Raw genomic sequence first — 23,909 nt, forward strand, 5'->3', positions numbered from 1 at the left:
TACTTGAAAACGATGTGTACAACTGAAATATACATTTAAAAATTCTGGAATCAGGGACACAGAAGTAATCATTTATTTTACAAAAGAGTCTCATCCTTAAATCAAATTAGATTAAGTTCTACCATTTGGCCTTTTACATATACTTCTGTTATTCCTTTTCTGACTAACTGAAACATAGTTCATCATTTATTTTCTCCAGTTAAAACTCATCGCAAATGAAGTGCACTTCTTGAAAACTTTCCTATCTACTCCTCATATGTCTTTAATCATCCTACCAGTACTTCTATCAAATTTTAATTTACATTTCTTCTTATTTGCCAACCATTTGAAACCAAAATAAGCAGACCAAGGCAAATGCTTAATTGAATTCTGTATTTTCTCCTGAAAGATGTGATATAGGAGGCACACAGATTTGATTTCCCTTATTCACATCTAATTTTTTATTCTGTTCCTTCAGCTTACTTTCTGTGCTACCTTCTCATGTTTTACAACCTCATTCACAAACGATATGCCTGATGTTTTCTCCCATTCATTGTCATCTCTAACATTTTATTTGCAGTACTTTTCTCCTGCCTATGTTTCAAATTGTTTTGACATACCATACTTTACAGCTAGTCCTCCTGAAACTGTCACTGTCCTCAGCTTCCCTCTGAAATCTACCATAATCCCCAGAACACAATGAACAGCAGATGCAGCATCCCATGCAGACACAACAGCCATGTAAAAAGAATAGGAGCTGACAGCAGTTGAATGTTGAGATGTAGCCATACTTGAAGCTACAGCCAGCTCTTCATCCAAGGCATTCATGTTCTGTGCTATGGCACTGTGCACATACACCCAAGAGCATGTTGACTCCTAAATGTTAGGTCAGAAAGTTAAAACTGGTAATTCCGTTTGGCTAGTAATATAAACCATGATGCCTATTCTGTATTCTAAAATATATTGCTAAGATTTTTTTGTAATTCAAGTCATAATAATTGCATTCATAATCTTCCATAATTCAGGGAGAGACAGCAGACGATACTGTTTTTAGTATGAAACCTAAATGTTTCATAATAGCACTACTAAGTGTTTCTCTTTTTTTTTTTTCTAAGTAGAAAAATAAAAATACTATACATATTCAATTCAGCATATGCTTCAGTAAGATTTCACAGTAATTTTACACACTTCAATTATACACGAGGCATGAAATTCCCATTGTGAAAATAAAAAGTTAAAAACATTATGTAAGGGCTGACACTGCACATTCAAGCCATAAAATAAAAATAGAATCATGGTGAAGTATTTGTGTTCACTTAGCAGAAGTGAAAAAACAGATTTATTGGCTTGAGTCACTTTTTGTTTGTATCCTAAAAATCTTTCTTTCCTCTACTACTTTCTCAGTGTCACTAATACGTCTCAAGAACACTAGAAGATAATTATATATATTATATATATACATATAAAATACATATAAGTATTATATCTGGTTTATACCTACACCATGCCGTCTTCATCTTGATAATACCATTAGAGTAAAAACAAAAAAAAGTCTGCAATGGAACAGGTGAATATTGCATCAAAATCCAGTTCCTAGTTGTAACAAATAACATTGCACTTCACTGGAAGTGAACTCCATTCCACAAAATTAGCTTCATCTGCTGTAGGGGAATCATCTCAGCATAGAAAAATTCTTTGGTTCCATAGCACTTCAACTGTATGGAAAAGGAGGCATTGCTGTACCATCTCAGAGATATTTATCATGTTTACTGACAGTATAAAATTCTTTCATAATCATTTTCTTTTTATTCTTTTTATCAACAAACTTTTTTTTTCCTAAACTACAATGAGTATAAACCCAGAAGCCATTAGATTAATATTAGGAATAACTGTAAGCCTGGCTGTGCCTTAGTACAACTGGATTACTCTGCAAACCAGGGACAATCCCCCATCCAGAATACAGATTTATGCAAAATAAATAAGTAAATAAATAAATAAAATTGAAAATCATTTAACTGCTGTGTAAGGGTTTAGAGATATAGGCTGATATAGGCTCCAAGCCACTCACAATGATATTTCATTGCTGCCTGATGAAGTTCATGGTGACTGGAAAAAAGGCAGTATTGCATCCATTTTTAGGAAGGGTAGAAAGGATGACACAGGGAACTACAACCTGTCAGTCTCACCTCTGTGCCAGAGAAGATCATGGAACAGATCTTCCTGGAAGCTATGCTAAGACACATGGAAGAGGGAGAGGTAACGCAAGGCAATGAGCGTGGCTTCACTGAGGGCAAGACTTGCCTGACCAACATAGAGCCCATCTATGATGGTATAACTGCAACAATAGGGGAAGAGCCACTGATGTCATCTATCTAGACTTAGTACGATCTTTGACATGACCCTCCACAGCATCCTTACCTCTAAATTGTAAAGAGATGGATTGTATGGATGGACTGTTTGATGGATCAGAAACTGGTTGTGAAATTATACCCAGAGAGTGGTGGTCAATGGCTCAATGTCCAGATAAAGATCAGTGATGAGTAGCATCCCTCAGGGGTCAATACTGGGACTGATACTCTTTAATAATTTTATCAATGGCAATGACAGTTGGATCAAGTGCACCCTCAGCAAGTTTATGGGTGATACCAAGCAGTTTTGCAGATGGGATACCATCCATAGAGACCTAGACAGGCTTGAGCAATGGTCCTAGAAGAACCTTATGAGATTCAACAGATCCAACTGCAAGGTCTTGCACCAGGGTCATGGTAACTTCCACTATCAGTACAAACAGATGGACAGAAGGATAAAGCACAGCCTTGTGAAAAAGACTTGGAGATACTGGTGGATGACAAGCTGGAAATGAGTAAGCAATTGCACCATCACAAGCCAGAAAGCCAGTATTATCCTGGGCTACATCAAATGAAATGTTGTCAGTAGGGAAAGAGAAGTGATCCTGTCCCTCTACTCTGTTCTGGTGAGACCTTACCTGAAGTACTGTATTCAGATGTGGAATCTTTTGTACAGGAGAGACATGGTCTTGTTGGTGTGCATCCAGCCACAAAAATTATTCAAGGAACAGAATACCTCTCCTGTGAGGACAGGCTGAGAGATCTGGAGTTGTTCAGCCTAGCAAAGTCTCTGTGGAGACCTGATGGTGGCCTTTCGATATCAAAATGGGGGCTATAAGAAAGAAGGAGGAAATCTTGTTAGTAGATTCTGTTGTAATAGGAAAGGGGGAAATGGTTTCAAAATAAGAGAGGAGACTTTGATTGGATATAAGAGGCAAGTTTTTTATGAAAAGAGTGGTGAAGCACTGGAAGAGGTTGCCCAGAAAAGTGGTGGATACGCTGTCCTTGAAAACATTCAACGTCAGATTGGACAAGGCTCTGATAAACCTGATCTAGTTGTAGATGTCCCTGAGTGAAGTTGGTCTAAATGACAGTTCAAGGGTCCCTTAAAACTCAAACAATTCAATGATTCTATGAAATTCTAAATGCTAAATACTATTCCCCAATAGAAGTAACATAACTAGTTCTGGAGATGCTACTTCTCAGATTAGCACCCTAAGGTTCTTCTACATAGTCAGTATAGAAAGGAGTACTTCATTACACCTAAGGTGAAGGAAGACTGCATTTACTGGGGCCTACTGGAGCTTACCTTATCTATATGCCTCATTTTCTTCAGTAAATTGACTGAAAATAAAGCTGGGAAGGGTTTCTCTATCACACAGTTTAGATATTGAAATCTAGAGAGAGCAACACTGGCCAAGTAATTTAGATACTCTTTTGGAGAAAAACTGAACACTTCCACAGGCAACACCACCTGTAAAATGTGGGGGATGGATAGGAATTTATAAGGAACAAAAAGTAGATGCTTATCTATCTTTGCAACATCGCTGTTTGAAAAGATGGTCAAATCAGTATCCTCCACATTTTACACAATAGTCTAGATTACTGTCTTAAGAACTGTCAGACCTAGTTTCAGGGTCCACACATCCATGCTCAAGAAGAGGGCCATAACCACAGACTCCAGGCAAGAGAAGGCACTCTGCGTTTGAAACACTGCCACTATGTAGCTAATGAAGAAAGTGAGCAGTCAAAAAGAAACCCCAGGTGATTCTTCTGATTCTTAATATAAAATCTGTGGACAAGATATGACTTATAAAAGATGATCACATAGTATCCACAACTCAAAACTGAAGTTTTTTTATGTTCAGTTCATTGATAATCCTTACATAGAGATCAATACAATATGAAGTTAAGTTTCCTAGTTGAAAACTTAGGGGTTTCTTACAAAATATTTAAAATGTTTACCTATAATACATAAAGCATTAATTCCTCTTCGTAACAATTTCTGGAGAGGCATAGTTTTGTTGGCTAAAGTGTTTTACATTGTTATTCAATTAGTTGTACCACAATTTAAAGAAAGAATCTCAACTAAGGTTTTTATTGTTGAAACCAATTCTATCAAGTTGTTCTACTTAGAAATTAAATGTCTAACTATTTATAGAAACTGTCTGCTAAAAACTTTTCAAATAAGCTTATCCTAGAAGTTATTTTATTTCTAAATATTTACAAAATAGTTAACATTTTAAACAAAATATTTTCCTGAATATTCCATAAACACTGTGAAGTTTCTTATTCTTTTTTTTAAATAAGAATATTCATTAAATTTTCCATATCAGATCAAAACAAATTATTTTTGGAAACAAAAGAGGGGAAAGAAGTTTCTTAGAATCATAGTATATCCTGAGTTGGAAGGGACCTGCAAGGATTAAAAAGTCCCCTCCCAGCTTCACAAAGGACCACCCAGAAAATCAGATCATAGGTCTCAGAGCACTGTCCAAATGTTTCTTGAGCTTCAGTAGCTTGTAGCCATGATCACTGCCCTAGGAAGCCTGTTCTGTGCTCTCCACCCACTGTTGAAGAACCTTTTCCTATTACCTAATCTGATCCTCATCTGATACAGCTCCATGCCATTCCCTCAGATCCTGTCACTGTCACCAGAGACCAGAGATCAGCTCTGCCCCTCTGTTCCTCTCATGAGGAATCTTTAGATCACCATGAGGTGTCCCCTGACTCTCTTCTTCTCTGCACTGAACAAACCAAGGGACCTCAGCCACTCCTCTTATTTCTTGCCCACTAGACTCTTCACCATCTCTGCAGCCTTCCTTTGGACAGTCCCTAATAGTTTTACAACTGTCATATGTTGTGGTGCCCAAAGCTACCCACAGTGCTCTAGATGTGGCCACACAGCACACAGCACAGTGGGACAATCCCTTTCCTTGCCCTGCTGGCAGTGCTGGGCCTGATGCAACCCAGATTTTGATTGTCTATCTAAATGTTCTGTAGTTTTAGAAAACTGTGCAATATCTATTATCCCACTCCAAAATTCTGGTAAAAGAATGCCATTGTCTGACCCTTTAGTAATAAGTTCCTCATTGAAATTTGCTTTACAAGAATATAGTTTGAAAGGCAGAAATTAACAGTTGCTATACCATAATTCACACTCAAAAGATCTTAGCAAACACTAACACAAAATTAGAATGCATTCAAATATTTAATTCTAGACTGTAAAATAAATTGCACAAACACTTTCTATTAAAAAGCAATTGCAAAACTGTATTCTAGAAACTACAATTAGGCCTGGCAAGTGTAAATTAATGGTTAAGGAGAATCTATTCTTCTTACAAGTCTACATGTCCTTCTTTAACTAAGATTGCATTGGAATTGCTTTTAATTAGGCACAATGCTTCTTTCACTAAAGCGAACAACTCTAAATAAATTGAACACTATTCTACAAACACCCTGTACATAAGGAGAATTGTTTTTTTAACTTTTAATAAATAGGTGTAATAACCAGGCATAATAATGTAATAATGTTCTCTACTGACTACATCCACCCATGTAAGGGAGAATGTACCCTGTACTTCAATAATGCTACCATTTAAATGCACTCTTTACAGTAAATCTATGTAATCAAGGCCCAGACAACACCCATCTGATACCACCACTAAAAATAAATGATCCCAGCATTCATGAAACTTGCTGAAAATCTCTATATGACTATATAAAAAATGGCTTAAACATAGGCTAGGCACATACCTGTAAGTATCCATGTAGCTTAATTTCTGACTCTTGCACTCTTGCAATTCTGATCCCCACCTACCCTTATATATTTGCTAGTACAGGCATAGCGGAATCTATATTTCACCCTTCCCTCACCCTCCCAGCAAATTTAGGAAACAGAATTTTCTCATCTGCTGCAGACTACTTTGCCTGTCGAAGGCTTGCTTAGTCTATTTTTCTACCACATCTTCCATGGGTGAGTGGTTTTCAATCACTTAGGCAGAAATAATATTTCTGAACACAGCTGTGCTATGTGCAGGCACCTGGCAACAATGTTCAGCAACATTAAAGCATTACTAGCCTCAGAACTACAGAAAATGCTTGTGTCTCACTGCTGAGATGACCATCAGAGGATGCTTGTCATAAAGGCATTCAATGTATACGATCTGACTTATGGCTTCTACTCTCCGGTCTGCCTCCTTATTCACTCCTAGTTCTTTATCCAAATTCTCCCTCTTTTTCATCTCTTCTTCACATCTTGGAATCTCATCCTGACGCTGATTCAACTTCCAGAAATGTTTCAGGCAGGTGCTCACTGAAAGAAGTGGAATAACTAGGTTTCTCCAGTATTTGCATCATGAGGGAAAGACATTATCTAGACATCTTAAAACTCCCCAGATTGGGTTTTGAATATAAAAGAAATCTTCAAATGGGGAAAGAAAAAAAAAAGTTATTTTTTATCCATAATGCCTAGTTCGTCCTCAAATTGATGTGGAAAAAAGTTTTCTTTTTTTAAGAATAATACCTCAGCTAGTGCTTGGAAGCTCCTCATAGCTTATTAAACTACATATTTTCAAAACTTAAACTAATTCAGATCTGCAGTGAGAAATGTGATTACAGCTGGAAGAAGCACTAAGTGTTTTTAAAAGCTGTTTGCAGAATAAATGTTTGAAGTGCAGGAGACGAGTCATTTAAAAGTGTCTGCAAACCATAAATAAAATTCTTTACGAAACATATTTGTAACTCTTCAGATTTCCTTATTTGAAAGTATTATTCTTAGGCACCCAACTTCTTCTGTATAAGGCATTGCAGCTGAAACCAGAACTCAACCAAAAACGTGTAAGTTCTAACTTTAAGAATTCTTTCCTTCCTTAAACTTGATGATAGATATAACGAGAATCTTAATGCACCTCTGTTTCTAAAACACAAAAATATTCCAGGCACTGGTTGCATGCTCACATGAGCTGCATTTTCATTCTATTATAACAGCTCTGTAAGTACATATAGAAACAAAACTCCTGGACAGCTCTCTGAATTTCAGGAAGAAGTACAGATCATAAAAGAAAATCTGGGATACAGTAGTGGGTGACCCAGCAGGACGTATATGAAATATGTGCCACTATCTAGACATATTTGAGGTCATCACAGTGCCAGGAAAAATAATGTATCTGGCTGTAGCCAATCTCTGAGTTCATTATTTAAGAGCACATCAGATTACAGTGACTTTCATGACTGTCTTCACAGTGACTTGGTCTTATCAGCAGCATTAGCCAGTCTTGAATCACTAGAAGGCACATTTAACATCCAGGAGAATGGTGATGTTTGAATGATATTAATACCCTAGTCATCAATAGGGGACACAGACCACTTGGATAGCTACTGATGTGAAGATACAATTATCCCAACTCAATGTACTAATTATTATTTATTATTAACAGTATTTCCTGGGAATATCGCACCATTTTTGCCCCTGGAGACAAGGCCTTCAGTTCCAAAACATTTGGCCATCATGTGTAAGGCTGGTGCCCACAGCATTCATGCATAAATCAGACATAGTCCCCAGTGAAGTAATGAATCTGATATAATAATCAGAATAAATAATTAACTCTGCTTCAAGTCTAAGACTGTGTATCCCACAATGGACCTGAGAAAAAGAGAGCCACTGGGCTCTCTTTCCTAAAAGGTCTTTACTGCAGCTGTCTTGGGCCAAGCCTTATAACCAAGACTTCCCAGTGTCCATGTACAGTACTGGGATAATCAGTCTTGTGGGTAGGCTTGAAGGAAGCAGTGTAGTCATCTGCATTGGGTTGGGTTATGAAAGTGGATGGACACATTAGTTTAGCCACAGGGACAAGGGGGTCCATCTTATTTTTTAATAGACATATTGCCATTGCTATTTAAAACTGATGGAAGTGTTACTGCTGATATTAATGGAACAGAGTTAATTTCTGGTACAAATGCAACTCAGATGACTATACTGTCAGGAACAAGTAGACAAAATCAAAGAGACAAGAGTGTGGAATGGGTGAGAATGTTGGAATAGACTTTCTTCTAATAAAGACCACACAAGAAGCATGGACAATGACAGATTTCTTAGTGGATTTCCACATAGTTGTCTCCAAGAGTACACATAGAAAAATATTAGCCCATGTCTCTAACAATTTCCACTTAATAAGGCAGAGATTGCATTCAACACTACTATATTAACCAACCAAAAAAAAAATAATAACAAGAGAGACATGGTGACTAAATCTCAATCTCCCTTGAGGCTGCATAAAAGGTTCTAGTCAGGTCAAATTATTATCATTTACCTTGGCTGAAAAGAAACAAACAAACAAAAAAAATACATATATTTTCTTCTTCTCTCTCAAATATTACTTCTTATGAAAATTAAACATAAATTCCATGTTTAATTTCAAAAGTCTTTAGGATTCCACTGTTGTCACAACTGCATCTTTTCCAGAGATACAGTCTCTTCCAGTTTTAGTGCTGTTTTTTTTTTGTTTGTTTGTTTTTGTTTTTGTTTTTGTTTTTATCTTGGGGATAACAAGGATCAGTATAACTGAAGAAGGTTAAGATATACAGTGGAATTGTCAAGGCTTAATAAAATACAAATCACATTCCTTACAGTGTGCCGCTGTTACACCACTTATAAGTCTGTCAATGACAGAGCTCTTTCCTATTATTTTCTTTAGCATTTTATTTTGTTAATAATTTTTTACATGATGTAAACACCAAATCATCATTTGTATGTCTGCTTCCTGTTCAGATACTGTAAAAATCAAAGAATGCAATTTTACTTGCAGTATAATAATATCCAGCTAACGTACTGTAGTTATTTGAGAACTTTAAATATACTTAGATAAATTCGTCCTAGGGAACAGATGAAAATTTCAAAAAATCTTCTATTTCATTAAAACTACCTTTGCATTAAAGTTTTTGGGAATTTTCCTTTTCTGTATCTTTTTTGTAGTTAGAGATATTTGCATGATAACAGGAACTTTGTTTCATTCCTCGTTTTAAGCCATAATCTTCCAAGTATAACAGCATAATTCTGTCTACTGGAATGAGATATGATATCACAAATACTGTATTTCTGCTTCAGGAATGAGTAAAATCTTAATAAATATTTTGATGTCAATAAAATAGTAAGCTAAAAAAATGCAAAATTCACTGTTGCAAAATATGCTAAGATTTTTCCATTCTTTTGGAAAAATTATATATGAAGTTAAAAAATATTTCATATTGAGATGGATTGAGTGAAGAAATTGAAGTATGTATAGCCTTATAGGCTGTAGGTTATACTTCTACAACACAAAATAATTCTTTTCACAGGCCTAATATTTTTTTTATGCTGTATTATAATTTATTTGTAGATAATAAAATTTTTCTACAACAATATAGACAAAAATATACATATTAGCGTCATTCAAAATATCACTTATAAGAAATCCTTGATTCAAGTTATATAATACTTGAGTATTATAACAAACAACTTGTTTGTTATAGTCACACTATCATCAAACATATGTTGTGCCTAGTCCAAACTAGCTTGGTTTTCATAGAAAATAATATCCCTTCCTGGTTCAAATCATATCCAGAACAAAATTCTAAAGATTAGTATAATCCTTCAATAAGCATAACAATTCAGTCATCTCACCTGATGATTCATTTACAAATTTGCCCAAATTACATAAGTATGTTTGGCAGCAAAGACACATCAGAGAGAAGAAAGGGGTTCAGAAATTTTCATCCATTTCTCTACACAAGATCCGCAAAAGTAGTTTTGTTTACCATGCTTCTATGGGCAGATAACTGACCATCAAACAGAAGCATACACAATTTGCTAATTTTAATTCTCTGATCAGTTAGTGGCTCTGTTTCGAGACCTTGGGAATTTAATAATGAAGTTAGTTGAACTGGGGATTAGATGTCATTTTCATCCTCCAACAAAGATGATCTACAAATCCTAAGGTGACTTGAGAAAGAAGTATATACTCTTCAATTATCTGAACTTAAATCCACACTTAGCACAGGTCAAGTGCAGTTTCTGATCACTTTTTACACTCAGGGTAGTCTCTAGCTACACTGACTACTGTGAGACATGAACAACTTCTTTTTGAATTAATAGATAGAATGTGGAAACTGCCAGCGATATTACCCATGCTGATGTTTTACCAAAGAAAGGATGCGGAAATTAAATAGAATGTTTTCATGCCTTCTACATATTCTCTAACCCCACTGGTTTATCAAGCTTTTGTTTATTCTCACATTTTCTACATAAGTATGTCATCTGTTTTGTACTCCCCACCCTCTTTCCCCTCTGCACATGAATTTAGGAAATATTTTATGTAGAATAATAGAATGGCTTGGATTCGAAGGAATCTTTAAGATCATCTAGTTCCAACCCCCATACTATAGGCAGGTACACTTCTCTCTAGATCAGATTGCTCAAAGCCCATCCAGCCTCGCCTTCAATGCCTCCAGGAAGAGGGCATCCACAACCTTGCTTGGCAACGTATTCCAGTGTCTTACCACCCACAGTAAAGAATTCCTACTTAATATCTAATATAAACCAATCCTCCTCCAATTTAAAGCCATTTCCCATCATATTGTCACTACCCACCTTTCTAAAAAGTCCCTCCCCAACTTTCCTGTAGGGTCCCTTCAGGTACTGAAAGGCTGCTATGAGGTTCCCCTGGAGCCTTCTCTTCTTCAGGCTGAAGAGCCCTAACTCTCTCAGCCTGTCCCCACAGGGGAGGTGCTCCAGCCCTCTGCTCATCTTCATTGTTCTCCTCTGGTTGTGCTTCAACAGCTCGATGATCTCTTGATTTAAGATTTATGCTTTTATTATCATATGGAATTTGCATTAACATTTTTGAGGCATTAAAATCTACAGGATATGATTTTAGGCACTGATCTTCTCATCAACCTCAGTTACATTCATAGCACTTTAGTAACTTAACTAAACTCTTGCACAGTCTCTGAAGACTAATAAACATTTTCTCCTCAGAATTTATTTGTTTACACTGTTTTAAATTGCAAGAGATCATAAAGATAACCCTTCATCCTCCATATCGTCATGACCTTTCTGAATGAGGACTGCCATAAAAGAGAACACTGCAGCATTTCAAATCTTTATTATAGTGTCTGGCTGACTGTTCTTTCAACAGCTTGCTGGTGTCCTAATATTCCCTCTTTCTGTTTTATTTTTTCAAACTCGCTTATTTTCACATCTGTGTTATCTGCCAAGGATATATGCTCTCTCTCAGTACAATATGGCACTTTTCAAAGACAAAATAAAATTAAATTGTAGGATTTATTAAAATTATTTTTTTCAAATAAATACATTGATCTGTGTATAAGCACTTCCCTTCATAAGAGTCAGGGAAACAACAGATGTCTTCCCAAATGTTACCATCCAAGGGTACTGAACCACTTTAGAACATGTTCAACCACTTGAGAACAGAGTATGTAATATTTCCCTTACAGCAAGGAAATTCAATATGAACTATGACGCCTACTCTCATAGGATAGTTGTAATCTATGGTGAGACACTTGTTATCAGGTTTACTAAACTTATTCTACAGTTTTCCAAATAAAGGTTGCTGTGACTTCAAAACTCAGTAAAACACCTAGTCAAACTTTGGCTATTTGTACAAAATTAGCAGGATAAGAAGTAATTTAGTAATGCTATATCTGTGTTTAAATATCTAAGTAAGGCCAGAATTATGGGAAGAAATAATTCACTTTATTAGACCAACACTGTCAGAGAAAGCACACAAGCTCTTCTTTTACTTCCTCTAGATAGTCAAGTTCAACCATCTTCTCGACACTCAGGCAGAGCCATGGCCGATCCTGCCAAGGCCGATCTGCGGACCTGGGGGTATAGATTGATACTCGGATGAATACGAACCAGTAGTGTGTTGAGGTGGCCAAGAAGGCCAATGGCATCCTGGCTTGCATCAGAAACAGGGTTGCCAGCAGGAACAGAGAAGTGATTGTTCCCCTGTACTCAGCCCTGGTGAGGCCATACCTCAACTACTGTGTCCAGTTTTGGGTCCCTCACTGCAAGAAAGACATTGAGGCCCTGGAGCGTGTCCAAAGAAGGACAACAAAACTGCTGAGTGGATAACAGGGGAGGTCCCTGAAGACTGGAGGATAGCCAATGTCACTCCAGTCTTCAAAAAGGGCAAGAAGGAAGATCCGGGTAATTATAGGCCTGTCAGTCTCACCTCTGTCCCTGGAAGGGTGATGGAACAGCTTGTGCTGGATGCCATCTTCAGACAACTGGGAGAAAAGGAGGTTATCAGGAGTAGTCAGCATGGGTTCACCAAGGGGAGGTCGTGCTCGACCAACCTGGTGGCCTTCTATGATGCTGGGTGGATGGGGGAAGAGTGGTAGATGTAGTCTACCTTGATTTTAGAAAGGCATTTGATACTGTCTCCCACGACATCCTTATAACAAAGCTGAGGAAGTGTGGGATAGACGAGTGGACAGTGAGGAGGGTTGAGAACTGGCTGACCTGCAGAGCACAGAGGGTCGTTGTTGGTGGTGCAGAGTCTGGCTGGAGACCTGTAACCAGTGGTGTCCCCCAGGGGTCTGTGCTGGGTCCGGTCTTGTTCAACATCTTCATCAGTGACCTTGATGAGGGGATAGTGGCCATCCTCAGCAAGTTTGCTGATGATACGAAGTTGGGAGGATTGGCTGACACGCCTGAAGGCTGTGCTGCCATTCAGCGAGACCTGGACAGGCTGGAGAGCTGGGCAGTAAGAAACCGGATGAGGTTCAACAAAAGCAAGTGTAGGGTCTTACACTTAGGGAGGAATAATTGCATGCAGCAATACAGGCTGGGGGATGAGCTGCTGGAGAGGAGCTCTGCAGAGAGGGACCTGGGCGTCCTGGTGGACGACAGGTTGGCCATGAGCCAGCAGTGTGCCCTCGTGGCCAAAAAGGCGAATGGCATTCTGGGGTGCATTAAGAAGAGTGTGTCCAGCAGGTGGAGGGAGGTGATCCTCCCCCTCTACTGTGCCCTGGTGAGGCCTCATCTGGACTACTGTGTCCAGTTCTGGGCTCCGCAGTACAAAAAAGACAGGGATCTCTTGGGAAGAGTCCAGCGGAGGGCCACAAAGATGGTGAAGGGCCTGGAGCATCTCTCCTATGAAGAAAGGCTAAGTAAACTGGGTCTGTTTAGCCTTGAGAAAAGAAGACTGAGAGGGGACCTGATCCAGGTTTATAAATATCTGAGGTGTGGCGGCCATAGCGGTGAGGCCAGTCTCTTTTCAGTGGTACGTGGAGACAGGATGAGGGGAAACGGACATCAGCTGCAGCATAGGAAGTTTCGCACGAATGTGCGTAAGAACTTCTTCACGGTGAGGATGACGGAGCACTGGAACAGGCTGCCCAGGGAGGTTGTGGAGTCTCCTTCTCTGGAGATATTCAAGTCTCGCCTGGACGCCTACCTGTGTGACCTGGTGTAGGGAACCTGCTTTGGCAGGGGGGTTGGTCTCGATGATCTCTAGAGGTCCCTTCCAACCCCTACAATTCTGTGATTCTGTGATTCTGTGATTCTGTGAGTGGTCTGGAGCACAGGCCTTATGATGAGCAGCTGAAGGAGATGGGATTGTTCAGTCTGTAGAAGAGGAAGCTCAGGAGAGACCTTATTGCTTTCTATAACTACCTGAAGGGAGGTTGTAGTGAGCTGGGGGTCGGCCTCTTCTCCAGTGTAACTAGTGATAGGACTAGAGGGAGGGAGGAAATTCAGGCTGGGTGTTAGAAAATACTACTTCTCTGAAAGAGTGGTCAGGCACTGGATTGGGCTGCCCAGGGAGGTGGTGGAGTCACCGATGCTGGAGGTGTTCAAGGAACGTTTGGACATTGTGTTGAGGGACATGGTTTAGTGAGAACTATTGGTGATAGGTGGATGGTTGGACTGGATGATCCCGTGGGTCTTTTCCAACCTTGGTGATTCTATAATTCTATGATTCTATGATTCTCCTGGTTCTGAAAATTTGCATCCTTGAAATCATTCCAGATATATCAGCTGCTCTATTAAAGGATATTATCTTTCCCAAAACAAAATGAAACGCAAGTCAAAAACATAGCATGTCAAAACATTGTATCATCTAGTTATGGAAATGTTTAAAGCCATTTAAATTTATTATTTTTATATATTGGTACATATTTTTCAACCAGCTTGCTGAAATACAATCCGTATGATCTGTTCAATTTTCAACTCAAAAGTAATTACAATGAAAAGAGTAGGATAAATAAATAAATTTTCTAATTCTTTTTCTCTAAATTCTGTGGAAAGAGAAGTTTCCTTCCCATTACTGTATTATGATTTTATAATACCTACCCAAAATGACACCGGAATTTCTTTGGAGTTTCTAAACATTATTTTAAAAATATATGACTGTAAAGAGAAAGAAAATATTTTCTAACTTAAAAAAAAAAATAGAGTATAATGAGTACAGTGAGTACAATGAGGTATGAAGTACAATTTTATTGAGTTGAAGATTTAGGTATGCTGATTTCATAGAATCATGGAATCACCATCTGAAAAATATTCTGCAGTGATTTTCTCAGTGGAAGGCTGCGATTTTCTTACCATTTGTCTATAAGAAAAAACTTCATTTTCCTTCAAAATACACTGCTCCCTACCCATAGTAATGAATATAAGCTAGATAATATAACAGCAACATGAGTTTGTAAAACTGGTGAAAAATCCTTGAAGATGTAATCATCACTTAAGAAAGAAACTGACTTACCAAAAGCCAGAATAAGCAAAAATTGCAAAAAAGCAATTTGTTCAAGTAAGCCTTACTAAGATAAAGAAGCAAAGTGATCATAACATTCATTTTCATCTCATCCAAGTTACTCTTTATATGTCAAGTAGTAGACACTCAAAATAAAATTTTAGAAGCTTTTGTGTTTGTGTGTGTGTTCTGCGTGATGAGTAAGATAATACACATCATCATTACTTATTTTGTTTATAAGAATGAAAGAAAATCCACCTCAAAATTTAATAAGTAAAAAATAATTTTGGAAAAGAATATATATATATATACATATGTTTCTATTTACATATTAATTATTTTATTCATTTTCAGTAGATTCATCTGCACTGCAAATTTAACTTTCCATCCTTATTTATATCCATTATGGACAAACTTCAAAACTCTTGAAAACTATTTCAGGATGATCTCAAATTTCAACACCTACATCAGTATACATATAGGCAAAATGATGTCATGAAAATAAATCAACTAAATTATTTTAGAAGATTGTGGTTTTGCTATTATTTTAAATTTTCTGTGAAACTCTCACTGTATGAGCTGAACAATCAAGACAAAACTTTACTTACCAACATACCCAGACAGCACCAGCAGTGTCAGTGCTAATAAGCTCACAAGATTGTCTTTCTTCAATTTGTTAGAAAATCTGTAGTGTGCTTGATCTAGAAGCCTAAAGTAGGTTGGCCTTGAGATCCTATTTCTAGGAAGAAATATAAGGCGAATAGAAATATTCTGAAGGAATCAAGAGCCAGTATTAGAATTTACCTTAAGGAAAAGAAACATAGTATAACACATTTTTCATAATTCTACAGCTGACTGAGTACAAAAGAGCTAACCAAATCACTGATAAATAATAGCAAATGTCCAGCCATCAAAGACTTTTTGTGAACTGTGTTGTACAGGCTGAAAACTCCTATCCCATTCCCTTGAAAATGCACTGTATTACCATCGGTCCAATAAAACTTCCATAGTTCGTATTTGACTACTCTAGGCTTTACATTTTTATTTTCTGATTTCCAGTGGAGGCTCACATTAACAGAAATAACAATTCATTTCTTACACTGGAAAGCTGAACTATAGGGCCATCAAGCATGCACTCAGCTAAATATTTTGAAATTTCATTTAACAGTACATGTTTGTGCTCCTCAGTGACAGCTGGAGAAAGCCTGATCTACAAAATATTCAATTATGAGCGATACAGGAGAAGTCAGATGCAATCCAGAATATCCTAGGACTTTGGGGGTTTTATATTATTTGGCACTGAGATTGTGATACTACAAGGATATATTATCAAACATTTGGAAGAGTGATCCACTACTTCCCCAACAACATCCCTGCACAAAGCTCTTTTACACTTCTTATTCCATCTCACGACATCTCTGATCATAAGTCACAAATGAGGCAAATAGAAGCTCTGGAGACATTGAATTTGTTGAGATTAGAGAGACTAGAAGCAGATGTGCTGTATGAAATATACAGCAATTTTGCATTTGAATGATTGTGAAACTTAATTCATTTAGAGCCAAGTTTCTGATGCATTTCTTTCTGTCCAAGATTTATGTCCTTATTTGCATGTTGATGTGCTCTGAGTCAGAGCAGAGACTCACTAAGCAGAACTGGAATTACAATCCCTTTAAAATGAAACTATGAATTGCATTGTACACCTGCTTTTATACTCTACACAGATAGTGCTGCAGACTATGTTTGGAATTTGATTGATTGGATTTACATAATAAATATTCTTTGAATATGATAATGTGATGAATACGAAGGGCAGTTCACAACCTTTCTAATCTCCTGCTCCCCTTCTCAGTAAGAATAAAGAAATTTAGTCTTGGCCATTAGATGTGTTATGTAAATACTATAAACATTCTGACAAAACCAGATGTCACTGCATGAAGAGAAATGACATAAAATGTAGTTCTATTAAAAAAAGTCTTAACAAGATTATGTGTCTTATGGAAGAGTACAAGATATGTGACAAGAAAATGTTTTTTTGTTTTCTTCTATAGAAAAATTCTGAGGGAGTATCAAGAGTGTTTGACTTCTGTATTTGATAAGCAAGAAGCATGCTGGGAGGAAGGCAGGATTATCTTCTAGCTAACTGTAAAATTGGCTTCCAAAACAAATGAATTGCCTCAAATGTCAATCTGATAAATACACTGAAATTACTTCCTACCTTAAACTTTTCAGTGCTAATTTATTCCCTCTCTCCTGTCGCAGATCAATTGCATGTCTCATTTCTCTCTTATTTAATTAGATTTGGGCTTCTCAGCCCACACAGAAGAAAAAGCAAGATAGCCAGAACAGAAGAAGCATTCAGTACTGCTGTGTCAGAGTATGGAGTTTCATCCCTTGACAGATTTTCTTTCTGTGCACTTGTACTTGCTCTTGAAATGTTAAATTAGTTTTAATAGAAGAATGGCAAAGATCAGTAAATCGGGATGGGCAAGATACTGGGAGGGGACCTAGCCAGGACAGGTTACCCAAACTGACCAAAATGATCTTTTATACTGTATGACATCATGCTCACTAGTAAAAGCTGGGTAAAAGGAGGAGACTCATAAATATGTGTATGTAATATATTTTTCTTAATTCATTATTAAGACATTTCTCTTCCGAATCAACAACTATGCATACTAAGGGCATTTGTCTTCCAAAGCAGCAACTATGCTTACCAAGGACCTGCTGGAAACATACTAATGAGAAGTAAAATATTAAAAAATTGCCTTTTTATGTAATCGAGAATATCCTTTACTTTGCTTTGCTTCCATACATAGTTTTTGCCTTTCTTATTAAACTGCCTTTATCCCAGTCTACAATGTTTTTCTCATCTCAATTTCTCACTCTGTCCTGTTGAGAAGGAAAAGTGAGAACCAAGTGAGGGGTCTGGAAGCCAGCCAAGGTCAACTCACCACATCACCATAAGAACATAGTGATGGATAAATATTTCCAGACAGTCAAAGATATTCTATGCAAAGATAAACCCATGGGAATACTTAATCTGAAGTCACTTTTGACCAAAAATATTGAAAAAATATTTTCTTTGGCTCTGTGATAGAAAAGAAGCCTGATACAGAAGGCAGACATCTGGATTCATATTCAGCAATAGCAAACATTTTTGAGCTTGTGGCATATAAAAAGTTAACCAGAAAGCACAGTCTTGGGAGGCACTCTGAAAGCATCCATCTGCTAAAGCAGATCAGATAATCAACAGGTAGCATTGTTTTACATACCATGAGGAAAACAATTCTAACACTGGTTATGGAAAATCTATAAGAGTTCTCAGATGTTGAGTTGTTTTTTGTTTGTTTGTTTGTTTGTTTGTTTTGTTGCTGTTTTTTTTTTTTTTCATCAGTAAGATCTTAAAAAGGATATACTTGGTCCATATGCCGAGGATGTTACTGCCTCTAGGTTTTCTGATGAACGTTGTCATCGAGTTACATGTAAACAAAACTCAGTCTCTGAAAAGTTCTGCTCATTTAGGTGCCTTGTACTGTCAAAAAGGTAGGTTAGGTACACCAAACAAAAATTTTGAAGGCATTACCAGCTAAGGACAAATGTTAATGATTAGAAAAGCCTACAGCCCGATTCATAGAATTACGTTAGATCTTTTCTGCTGACAGTCTTTCCTGTTGATGGCAACAAAGTTCTCAGAAAAGAAACCATAGCCAAAACTTAAATCGGTGCCAGTAAGCCAAAAATTAACTGATGACCTTACAAAAGGCCATAACTCTCATGCTTCCCAACTACAACTTTCCAGATATAATCTCAGTGGGAACAGTTTTGTGAACTACAAGAGAGTGAGCCTCACAGTCATTTTGTTTAATGTTCTTTATCTTCATGGCCAAGATGCTCTTATCTTGCCTTAGTACTGTTGGAGCAGATTGACAGATATCAATCCCTCTAGGCACATAAACCTTGGATTGCTTCTGGAGATGTTCCCATTAAGATTTCCACTGAGTGTACTGAAATACTTGTATCAAGGGTCACCCTCTAAATATATTGACATATTTAGCCATGTAATTAATTCACTGCAGAACACTGTTATTTGGCAAAGACGCTTTTGGGAAAGCTCCTTCAGGCTGTATAACATTCAAAACAACATCTTCTGTACATTTTCTGCCACTGTATGTACCATTTGCTGCTAGTGATTCATATGTACATTAAAATAAGATGCCTAAAAGGCTTTTCTGTTGACATTGCCAACCTGATTAACCAAGTTGTGTTGATTTTTCAGTCCTTCAAGTTTTGCTTTGAAAAAAAAATCAAGTTAAATCTTTCGGTGATAGATGCTTGCTCTCCAAATGTCACAGCAACAGCACCTCTTCACATTCAGCAGCCAGCCCCTTAGAACACACTATAAACCTCAATTTGAAATGAGAGAAAATTCCTACACTTCATGTATATTCTATTTCATCTTCACTTTTCTGCTTTCTTCACCTTTTAGAACAAATGAATCCAATGATCCAGAAATTCCTTTTGGATTTTCTGAAGTCAAAATAGTATAATATTGTCATTGCTAACAACAGGCTTTTTACTGAGTTTCCAAGTCCTGAGGTCTGAATTTGTCTGCTGCTCTGTCATAGAATTGCTCAGGTTGGAAAAGACCTTATTAGCTGTAGCAGATTTTCTTCTGATTAACAGGTGGCTAAATCTAATTTGTTTTACTTTTGTTAATGTAATACATGTATGGTTGCCCCAATTTCAGCTGGGATAGAGTTGATTTTCTTTGTGGAGCCTTCTATAATGCTATGTTTTGGTTGCTGGAAAAAAGTAATGCTGATAAGACACCAGTTTCTGAGCAGTATTATACAGAGTCAAGGGTATTTCAACTTCCAGTTTGGATATTAGGATATCCATATATTAGGAAAAACTTTTCTGAAAGAGCGGTCAGGCTCTGGGACGGGCTGCCCAGGGAGGTGGGAGTGTCACCGTCCCTGTGAGTGTTCAAGAAACACTTAGGTCTGGTACATAAGGAAGTGGTTTAGTGAGAAATATTGATGGTAGGTGGGCAGTTAGACTAGATGATCTTGGAGGTCTTTTCCAACCTTAATGATTCTGTGATTCTGTGATCCCACTGGGAGAGAGAAATTTTGCATGAAGGTCTGTGAGGTGTTCAGCTGCTTGCCAGGTTAAGCTACAACAATGGTATGGCCATAATTTTACATAGACAGAAAAAGCAAAAAGCTATTCTGTGCAGAATGAAATATTTATGACACTAGCATAATAATGCAGTGCAAAAGAATATAGGTCTGGCATGATAGCAGGGGACTTGAGTTGTGGACAGGGGATAGACTGTAGATCACAGGACTGGATGACAAGAAAATGGGGACAGAACGACGTTGGAAGACTAGAAACAGTACAGCAATGATCAGTTAAATACCATGGATCTAGGCAAAACAAGTATTTAACAAAAAGAAATAAAAACAGGTATCTAACATACATGAAAACCATCATATATGGAAAATTCAGATATAGTGTAAGCTTGCAGAAAAAGGAAGAAAAAGTGAGGCATAATGATTGTTAGCAAGTAAATAAAAAAAAAAAATCCCAAATCAATCTTAGAGTAGGGAAGAAGTTGTTACCATGATTATTCTTTTCACAGAGAAGAATTCAGGATGCTGCTAACTTGTTTACATCCCCCACACACATCAGAATGAAATTATCTTAAAATCCAGAACACTGGAAATGTGACCATAGAACTAGTTGTTGGTTTTTTTTTTTCTTTGTTTGTGTTTAAAAAAAAAACACCCATGAGTCCACACCTGAAGGGTTGGATCCTCCTGTGAGCACTTCATTGTGACAAAGACACAGACCAAGAGACAGGATTGTCCAGCAAAGGGCCTGGAATATTGCATGTGTAGAAAGGCTGAGAGAGCTGGAACTGTTCTGAAAACTGTTCTGAAAATGCTCATGGTGATATTTTGAACACTTCTAAAAAGCTTACAAGGGGATAGTCAGGCTCTTCAAATTAGTGTGTGTTGACAGGACAGGAAGAAACAGGCAAAAGTGTAAGGAAAAAAAAAAATACAGTGAGAGCAGGGAACTGAGTTTCCCAGAGAAGCTCTGGAGTCTCCCTCCTTGGAGATATTAAAAAACTAACTGCACAGGATCCTGAGAATCCTGCTGTAGTTCACTCCTGCATTGAGTATGGTAACTGGACTGAATGATCTTCAGAGACACCTTCCTATCTCAGCCATTCAGTAATTCTGTAATTCTTTGTTAATCTAAGCTGCTGTGAAAAAGTGTAGTGTATATAAATATTTTTAACTTTATTATTACAGTTTTTGCTTCAGTATCATTGAATGATTTAGGTTGGAGAAGATCTCAAAGATCATCTAGATCCAACCCCTCTGCCATTGGCAGAGTTGCTAACCCACTAGATCAGGCTGCCCAGGGCCCCATCCAACCCGGTCTTGAATGATTCCAGGGATGGGGCATCCACAGCCTCTCTGGGCAGCCTGTTCTAGCACCTTATCACCCTCTGAGTAGAGTCCTAACATCTAAACTAAATCTCACCTCACTTATTTTAAAGCCATTCCCCTTGTTCTATCACTATTGGAACATGTAAATAATAGGTTCTGCTTGCAAGGTTGTAAGCACCCTTCAAGCATTGGAAGGCCACAATGAGGTCTCTCCTTAGCGCTCTTTTCTTTAAATTAAACAATCCCTAAACATATTTAAGCACTAAATAATGTGGTATTCAACACTGAATCTAAATCATGGTGTATCAGTCAGCAAACAAAAATCAAAAATCTGTCTGACAGAGGAGGAACTGCAACATTTTCCTGGGGTTAAAAGGGCCAACACCTAATTTTTCTTTAAACGCATCAAGATTATAAAATTTGTTCCTTATATTGTCACTGAAATAACATCAACTGCAGTGGAAAATACAGGTAGAGTATTTGAGACAGAGAGGCTAATCTGATTGTACAGTGCTGGAGTGTTGTTGATGAATTTTCTGAGAATAAAGTCAACATTCTTGCAGAAGCAATTTCTGATTCTGCCAGTCAGTTTCATCCTGGATAGAGCCAAGCAGTGTTCAGAATAATTGTTGTTGTTTCTGTTAACAAGAAGAATGGGGACTCTGAATTAATTCTTGTATTTAGTGAAATATTGCATGACTACTGCTACTAGCAATAGCAGGCAAAGACATCAGCTTTGGTTTCTTTCACCCTAGCATTTTTGTCATATTTCATCAGAAGGAGCACAAAGTCATTGCTCCCCTCTCCTTGTTATAGCTATCATGCTAGTTCTCCATGATGAGGGTCATACTGAGGTCAATCAATATCTGTTACTGCTGGTCCTAACAGCAGAAACGATATATCACATCACCTGTCTTTCTGGTAATTCAAGTGGATTGTTCTTGTGACATTTATAGGATACATTAAAACTTAAGGTATGACTTTTGTTAAACTGTAACTTTTTCTGTCTCATAAGCATAGGAATTACTCCTAATTCAACTGACTCACATACAATATAGAAAATGTAAATACTCTTTAATGAAATTTAGAGTCAGCTGAAATGACCACTGATGAATCAAGTACTGAACAGGGAACATCCCTAGATCTGGCCAGCTGGAAAAGGATTCAGAGTAGTATAGCAGTTCCCAAATTTCTCAGAGTTAAACACCTAAATTAAACAATTTTGTCAGTTCAGAATTGCTACTGTTACATAAGTAAATATCCAGAGTTGCTATTTGGCATCTAACTAACGCAGAACAGCCCAAATTATACTTTTAAATTTCTACACCTTTCAAAATAAGGTGGTGTTAATAAACAGCCTATTTCAAATTGACTCCTAATCTTTTGAATTGTGAAAACTAGCACATTCAACTGTATAAGCAATAGAGATTTAATTGTATAGGAACACTATGTGGCATGCCTTCACTGATACAATTAATTTCTGTAGGGACTATTGCATTACTTTCAGAAGATAGATACCTGAGTTGACTGGGAGTAAGGATTAGAGCAGGAGTGTTGAGTCTGAGACTGCCAAAAGTTGCTATTTCAGAGAGGATATCCTTTCCTACTTCTATTGTTCACAGTTTGTAATGCCAGAAAGAATACATACTCTGAGCATAGGAGAACATTTCTTGCACATTTCACGTTCATAAAAAGTAAAGAATCCATATATTCCAGATGTCTGTTACATATAAATAGCACACAAACCCATCAACTTTGGCTTTTTAAGAGACGGTCAGAGAATAATACCAGTTATAGGAAAAATCCCCAGTTTCACACCTTTATTTGAAGAATTTCAAAAGTATTTAAAGTTTGTGAATATCAGTGACTGAAACTGCAAATTTGGCTTCGTATTTTGCTTACAGTGTGAACCAGATACTTGGGACATGTTTATTGTGCAAATTTGGGCTGAATATTTGTACAAATTCCCGTTACACATTTGATCCCCAAGTGCTTTCTGAACATAAAGACAGTTAGGAGACTAATTAATTTTTCCTTCCTCTCCTCATCCCTCCTGCATATTTGTTGAGCTCAGCTTGTCAAAAAATAGTCCAACTAGAAGTTGGAAAAATTGATGTTACTAAGCATTGTTTTAAACAATCTGACAACAATAATGACAACAACAAAATATAGATTCATGAAATGCTCACACCTCACACTTGTAAAAGATACTTTTTATCTTCTGGCAGTAATGCACTGCCCTTTTCACATCTTGTCCCAAAGGTGACAGCATTCTCAAAAATCCATGGTAAATCCTCTACGTCCTGGATCATTTATAAGCTATGCTGAAGAATTATGCATTTGCATGCACTGTTGAG

This window comes from Meleagris gallopavo, chromosome 1 (genome assembly GCF_905368555.1).
Source record: "Meleagris gallopavo chromosome 1, MGAL_WU_HG_1.1, whole genome shotgun sequence".
Lineage (NCBI taxonomy): Eukaryota > Metazoa > Chordata > Aves > Galliformes > Phasianidae > Meleagris > Meleagris gallopavo.